This window comes from Pteropus alecto, unplaced genomic scaffold (assembly GCF_000325575.1).
Source record: "Pteropus alecto unplaced genomic scaffold, ASM32557v1 scaffold98, whole genome shotgun sequence".
NCBI lineage: Eukaryota > Metazoa > Chordata > Mammalia > Chiroptera > Pteropodidae > Pteropus > Pteropus alecto.
This window is the reverse complement of record NW_006443570.1, coordinates 3,778,172-3,785,694: the sequence shown is the minus strand read 5'-3', so window position 1 is coordinate 3,785,694 and position 7,523 is coordinate 3,778,172. Positions and strand designations below refer to the sequence as shown.

At 45.9% G+C, this 7,523-nt stretch overlaps 1 protein-coding gene and 1 long non-coding RNA gene across 4 annotated transcripts in view; one reads left to right on the top strand and one right to left on the bottom strand.

Annotated features, from left to right (window-relative positions):
• Positions 1 to 5,811: 5,811 nt before the first annotated feature.
• LOC112473199 overlaps positions 5,812 to 7,523 on the bottom strand; it is a 2,183-nt gene continuing 471 nt past the window's right edge. The window contains exons 2-3 of the long non-coding RNA XR_003043962.1: positions 7,175 to 7,356; positions 5,812 to 7,038 (exon numbers count right to left, since the gene is read on the bottom strand). This is a non-coding gene — a long non-coding RNA (uncharacterized LOC112473199). The remainder of the gene's footprint in view (positions 7,039 to 7,174; positions 7,357 to 7,523) is intronic.
• Positions 7,407 to 7,523, top strand: part of COPZ2 (coatomer protein complex subunit zeta 2) — a 9,372-nt gene continuing 9,255 nt past the window's right edge. The window contains exon 1 of one of the 3 annotated variants that reach the window (XM_015599069.2): positions 7,407 to 7,497. The gene's annotated coding sequence lies outside the window, so the exon portion shown is untranslated. The remainder of the gene's footprint in view (positions 7,498 to 7,523) is intronic. The other 2 variants (XM_015599071.2, XM_015599070.2) reach the window with 2 other exon arrangements.

The window sequence follows — 7,523 nt, the reverse complement described above, 5'->3', positions numbered from 1 at the left end:
GGCGGCCGCCGCTGCCGCCACAGCAGGCCCCCAGCCCAAGTCCCGGCCTTGCCGCCGCCACCGCCGGCCGGCCTGGAGCTCCCCAGCCTCCGCTTCCCTCCCCGCCCCCTCCTCCCACCTCGCTCGGAAGCCCGCCCTCCACCGTACCACGTTTCTCCAATCAACGAGCCGAGACCGCGGCCGTCACCGGATGTCACTTTGTTTGACAGCAGAGAGAGTCCAATGGCTGAGTGTGCCTCCTCCTTTCTTTCCCGATTTCCCAAGACTGACATGTTTTACAGCCCAATCGTTATGTAGGCCCGCCCCAGGCGTGGGCCCACCAATAAGTAGGGCGAAGGCCCCATAGCCCGGCGTTCTAGACCCCATCGTGGTGCGCCGGCCGCAGGAGGTATCGTTATAGCCTAGGTGGTGAGCGAAGTGCCCAGGCTGAGTGTTTCCAGTGCCTTCTTTGGCTGGGGGATAGGGGCTTAGGGCGTGAGATAGGAGGCAATATCACCGTCGGAGCGCGGGATCCCGGACCCCCCCCTCTTTGAGGGATCCCACGGTGACTTGCAAAAGCCCAGTGAGACCTGAGGGAGCCGAGACGGGGTGCAGAGCATGTGTTTCGCGTGCAGGCGACGCTCGTGTCGCCATCTTGGGTCCTGGCAGCGGAAACCGTTTTGCCATCTTCCGCTCCGTAAGGGCCGGGCGGAACGCCCCTCGCCAGTTAAGGACGGTTGCGCCCCTTGTCCCAGGCAAGGGTCACAGCGTGGGAACAGCCCTGGGAACTGGTTGCCACGACGCGGGTGAGACGTTGGCGGTGTGAGGGATGTGGCGTAATCAGCGATATTTGTCAGAAACATCCCCAAGAGCACCGACTTCCCTCTCGTCTCCCCCGCCCGACCTGTCACGGAGCTTAGTCTTCCCTTTCAGGAACTTTCCTCAGTTTCTGGTGTTCTCGAATCTCGTCTAGCCAACATCTCTGTGATTTTTCAAACATTAGTTTATCCCCAGCATAACTTGGGGGAACTTGTTAAACCTGCAAATTCCGAGGCCCCAGTCTAGAGATTCTCATTGACTTACCGTGGGTGGTGGCCTGATAACCCACCTGCTTATTAAACGACTCGAGTAATTTTAATGCAGCTGGTCGTAAAATCACGTTTAGGCAATCACTGAGTTGGAGTTTTGTAGTATTTGTTCCCAGATGTGGAACAAAGAGGCGTCAACTCAAATTCTTGACTCCCGGAAAGATCCTAGTAATCTATTGATCCTTGTACAACTGAGGAGGCCAGCTGGTAATTCGTTAGATAAGAACGTCGAGTCCATCACGTGTTTGGAGAATTAGGAGGCTTAACTGGGTGGTTAACAGATTATAAAGCACTTTCATCACATGGAAATGTACACCAGTATCCTTTCACTGAATCCTCAGAAAACTACTGAGATAGTTACCCATTTCAAAGACTGATTCAAAGAGCACATGTTTTAGTTACTCTATTTACTATTTGTTTCCCAGTAAATGCTAGAATATAAACTCCACGAGGACTGTAATTTTGTTCATTAACTGTTGAGTCTTCAAAACCTAGAACAGTGCCTGGAACTTAGTAGACACTCGAATAATTGAAGAACTCAGACCTGTGATTAGAAGTTTCTGTTACAAGAAATTAATACTTGAAGGAGATACAGTTTTGAAGGATATGGCATGTTACCAAGGAATTGAGAGACCGTTCAGCCCCTGCATTAATAAGACCATGAAGGTATATACTGCTATTGGATAAGAAAGGAGGAGAAATCGAGGTGCAATCATTAACATACTAAGGGGTTGAGAAGGAAAATTAAAAAACCATAGAACTGAAAGATATCAAGCCTAGACTAAAGTTACAGGGCTTAAATACAAGACTACTTTGAGAAGATGGAAGAAGAGATTGACAAAGCAAAACAATTTTAAACCTTGACACGGTTTTAAAACAAAAACTGGATGATCCTTTATGGGGAGTCAGGAAGACTTAGCACCAACAAAATTGTTTTGGACAAGTTCACTTGTATTTTCCAAGTTTCTTTGGAGCTGCATAGCAGGGTATCAGGTGGCTGCGATAAAACATAAAGTGATGTAGTGGATATATGACAAACATGAAATCAAATAAGTATTCACTGAAATGGCAGCTCTAGGTGGGAAGGGCACACTGGAGTGATAATGTATAATACTGTCACATCATATTGAATGCCTAAATTCATTTGGGGATTCTTTAATGACTCTTAAGTTTTTCGAGATAGCACTCTTATCTGTCTCCTTTCTCTCCTTTCTGGGGTCCTGGGTGTGGAGGGAGTGGCAGGCACTGAGAATAGGAGGGGTTCCATGTGAATCCTTAGAGAAGGGGTTCCTGTTCTTTTGCCTCTTCAAGTACTGTGTTTAAATGTGTATAATAATTACTCGAGTGTACAGTGGAAAGAGATGGATCAGGAACTGTATTGGGTTAAAGGAACTATATTATTGGAGTGTAGTTAGAAAAGTTTCCTGCTTAGCAGTCACATAAAGGTGATAAGAAAAAGACAAAGAATTGCTGGCCCAGTCCAAGGGCTGAAAATACTGTATAGATAAAAAGACAATTTCAGTCATCAAGCAGTTAGGCCTCGCAGGATGTGGGCACTCAGGATATCTAATACTCCATGGTAGGGAGTAGAGATTGAAAGACTGTCTTCCACTATGTCTAGAGTTCCAGATCAAGTCTGAGCAGGTGCAAACCTTCCCAGAACCCACTGATTAACCTTGTGAAATTCAGGGTGTGTTCTCCCATCCCCCCAAGACTCCTCCCTGTCCCTGGACAGCTGTTAATAGGATATTTACCCAAGAAGCAAAAGAAGGATCCCATGCTGATGTGTCATCAGTCTTGGTATATCCATTAAATCAGACCAAGAAGACCACTGGAAAAAGTGAGCACATGCTCTTGCTCCCTGAGGGAGAGGCAGAGAGCCATCAGTAAAACCAGGCCTTGCCCCTGCAACTCTAGACTGCACAGGAGAGAAGAGAATGCAGAGAGAAGCCAGGAAGAGGTTTCTAATGCACAGGGACTTGGGGTCACAAAAAGAGCCACCTAACTATACACCAAAATCCCTACTTGTCCTGGTTATATCTGTTGACCCAGCTTCCTCTATAGAAAAAGCTGTTGCTGCCACCAGCTGGCACATCTATCCTTGTCATCCTGCAAGGGTGACACCTGCCAGGAAACCCTCAGAGAAGGGGATATGGGAAGGCAGACTGCCTGGGACATGGGTTTATTTTGAAACAGAAATTGCTTTTTCCCTGTAAGAGGAAATGCAGTTTTCCTGTTATTCTGGTTGCCCATTATTTCTTTAAAAGTGTTTTTAAATGTTGCTAATCTATATAAATATTTCTTAGTCTTCAACTTTCGTCTAGTCCAGAAGAATGGATTAGATACCTGCCTGAGATTTCCTTACAACCTCTAAGAGATTTTAGGATTACATCCTGTCAATATTAAAGGTTAGCATGTCTTGCAAAGAAATCAATTAGTTCTCTAGCTAATGCAGACATTTGGCACCTTTCTTACATGGTAAATGTTATTAGCAGGCTTGTTACCATTAAACCATCAAAATAAGTAAAGCTCTTCTGCAAGTCACCCTCTCCCCGTGCATCCCTACCACCACTGTCTTGGAAGATTGCTTCTCAACCCCTGCTGCACGTCAGAATCAACTGGGGGGGGAGGGGTCTTGTAAAAAATATCAGTACCCAGGTCCCATCCCTAACCAGCTAAGTCAGAGACTCCTGGAGTGGCCCTGGGTATCAGAATTTTGTTAAAGCTCCTCCAGTGATTCTTCTGTGCAGCCGGAGAATCGCTTGGAGCAAGAATCCAAGTTAAGTAAAAATAACAGCGGTAATGTGTAAGCACAGACTAGAATCACCATCTGATTTTAGGATGCACTCTTTCTCAATCCAAAAATGCTGTCTTCCTTGACCTAACCAATGAAAATGCCTCATTGTTCACTCATGTCTTGGTGTAACATTTTTATGAAGCTGAGTTCAGTCATTCTGTATGTCCTCATCACATCATCCCAAACAATGTTGGGTAATTTTCTTTGTATAGCCATCAGTGTGGCATGTCAAAATCAAGTGCTATTATGAAGCAGGAAGAGTGGATATTTTGGACTCAGCTGCATTCAGAAATCTGGGTCTGCCATTTACTGTTGAGATCTCCTGAGCTAAATGGAGATAACAATATATATATTCACAAAGTGTAAAAAGTAGATTCTGTGTATAAAGGCACTCATGCATGGAACTGAATGTGAGGTCTCTTTCTTGCCCAACTTTCTCTCTGCCCACCCTACAATCTTATTTCAGAGAAAGCCAAACATATTGAAGAAATGAGAGCTGTCCTTAGGTTGGTCAACTGGAAACCCACCCTGCAAACAAAGCATAGCAGCTTTCATTTTCTCTCTGGAGGATGCCACAAGCACATACATCCATGCCTCACATTCTATACACACCTCCCCCTCTTGACATTATAACAAGAAGGATAGAGAGAGACTGTTACCCATGGGAGCTGTTTCTTCTTGTCACACAAGAACAGATGCAGAAATCCTAGGACAGACAGTGCAGAAATGTGGCAGCAGGAGGGTGAGTCAGAGGAAACAGAATGGTCTCACCTCCAAGGTATACCAAGGCACAGAGGGGAATCCATTTGAATCACATGCCTCCTGGAGATTCCAAAGGGCAGGAACTTGCACATGTGTGTGTATGTGTCAGGACCAATTCTGAGTCCAGCTACTCCATAGACTGCAGCTGGTTAGAGATGTGTACATCCCCACCCCCAGCACATCCACCCTGAAGGGAGCAGAGAGCTGGGAAATGAAGGCTGTGTTCTTTTGGAACCCAGCTCTGGCTTCCTCATTCTGGGGAGACTCTCCAGCTGTTTCTCTTCTGCTGCACGTGCTCACTTCTCAGGTGCTTTTGGGTGCTTACATTGTAAAGTCCTCTTGGGACGATGCTCTATGGAAGACACTATTTCAATACTGCACACTGACCTTGTATTTTTACACAGAACCTCATTAAAGGAGCATCCTAGGCCGGGGGAATGCTGAGGATGGAAAGGAGTCCTGGGGGAATTAAGGGAATTTAAGGAGGAGCCATCATCGAGGAGCATCTCTTCCTCGAAAAGAGGGCTCTGAATTTACTTACCACAGCACTTAAGATGTGGAGATCTCGTTGATTACAGTAAGAGCAACTGAGGTGGTAGAGGTGGTGGTGATGAGGATTTTGTGGTTTTTCAGCTTCCTTCCCTGGCTTTTTCTCTATGCTAGCCCTTCTGCCCCTCTCTAGCACCTTAACCACTCCTCCTGTAACTGGTCTCCCACCTGTCCCCATGGAGCCATACCAGTTCCCTAAGTCCCCTGTCTTTCCAGGTTTTCCTTCTGCAAGCAGACCCTCTTTCACCGTGGCTACCATATACCACACAGAGGCTAGGAAATGCCTCTGGAGGTTTTGTGGTGATGTCCTTGTGAATATGAACTAAAAATGGACTGGCTCACAGAAACATTAAGGCATCAAAATAATCAAATCAGTATTTTTTTAAATAACATACCAAGCTGGCATGACCATTGACATGATTTCTGATGATCTGGAAGCCAAACAAATAAAATACCGCATTTCCGCTCTCCTCCTCCCTCCCCCTGCCCCACCCACCGTCCATTGTACCAAATGTTGGTTAATGGTCACTATAACTAATAGCCTGCAAGGAAGATTCAAGTGTGCCTTCTAAAACATCACAGAAGGAGGTTCAATAGATGTTTTCCTCAGATGTTTGGGTGGCTTACTCCCTCACCTCCTTCAGCTCTTTGTTCAAATGTCATCTTTTTGAAGGCTTTCTCTAGTGGCACTCATGAAAATGGCATTCTGCTACCCCCAACCTCTCCTCGCATTCCTGATCCCAATTCCTGCTCTATTTTTTCTTCATAGCACTTACCACCAACTTGCATATTGACGTTTATGTTTATTACCTTTCACAGAAATGCATGCACACAAACATTTGAATATAAACCCCATGAGAGCAAAGATTTTGTCTACTGTTATAGCCCAGTGACTCAAAAAGTACCTAGTACATAGTAAACACTCAAATTGTATAGCACAATAAAATATGGTTTCATTGATAAACACATTTTTATTCATTTAAAATGCATAGTCTGTCAATATTTACACATGATCTCCCTCATCCTGAATTACTTTATTCGTTCGCTTACTCATCGAATGCTTATTAAGTACCTGTCTTGTGCCAAGCCCTGTTCGGGGGCCCTGGGGATTCCACAGGGCGCAAGACATACACATTATCTCTTCTCGTAGGAGAAAAAAGCCTACACATTTGTAAATAAATTAGTAAAAATATTTAGAGATTGAGGAAAGTATAACATAGGAAATAAGTAGGGTGCTGAGACAGAGGATGTGACAGGAGAGACCTGTCAAGTTAGATTCAGTGGGTGTCAGAGAGGGCCTCTCGGTGATGACATTGAAGTTGAGACTTAAAGAATGAGAAGACTTCATACTGTTCAGCAGAGGAAAACCCCATTTGGCAGCCATCTGGGATGAGTGTGTGTAGTGTCCAACATGAGAGGTCCTGAAGAGAAGAACGGGCCAGAAATGTTGAGTCTGAATCTGGATTCCATCTCCAGGGAGCTATTAGTTATCCGATCTTGAAAAGGTCTGAATCTCCCTTTTGTTACAATGGAGGTGATAATACCTACCTCATAGGTATGGGTTATATTAGGTAATGTATGTGAAAGCGTTTAGGTATGAAATACATGCATGATGGTGTTATGGATAAATGGGGCACTGTTAACTCTGTGCCATTTGAGTGTGAATTTCCCACTGGCTTTGAATGTCCTGCAGGGAAAGCTTGTCCTCTGGTATCTTTAGACCAAAGAAACCCAAGCATGGCAAAACCTGATGCCATTGGTGGAGAATCTGTGCTGGTAGGCATCTGTCTTGTTTCTGATTGTGTCCCGTCTGTGTCTTGGGAGACTTCTGTGGAGGGTCCCCAGCGGTCATGGCTCCCTTCCCTAAGTGGTGAGAAGAGTGGGAGAAACTGTTTGTATAGAGGGGTCTATCCAGAGCTGTCCTCATCTGCTCTCACTGCTAGAACCTGTCCCTGAGACCCGAAGGATCACCTGATATATTTGTCCCCATGGTACCTACCAAGAGTTAAGAGACAAAATTGGACTTTGCCTGTGTTTTCTGCTGCCCCGGGGGACAGCCTGTGGACACCGGTGCAAATCAAATCCATAGTCCAGAAAGGCGGCAGGAGGGGACAGCGGGGCTGGTTCTAGGACAAACTGAAGAGGCAAAGAGCTCTTGGGCTTTCAGGAAGGGAAAGCAGCCTGGGAGGAGAGAAAAAAAAATGAGAAGTGGGGGTAGGAGAGCTGGGGTGTGGGGCTCAAGGCTGAGAGGGTGGGAAGGGTAAGTAAGGAGGGCACGAAGGAGGAAAGGGCCACGGGGGAAAAAAGACAGGCACAGAGCAGGTAAAGAGGGGAGGGAGGTGGCCTCT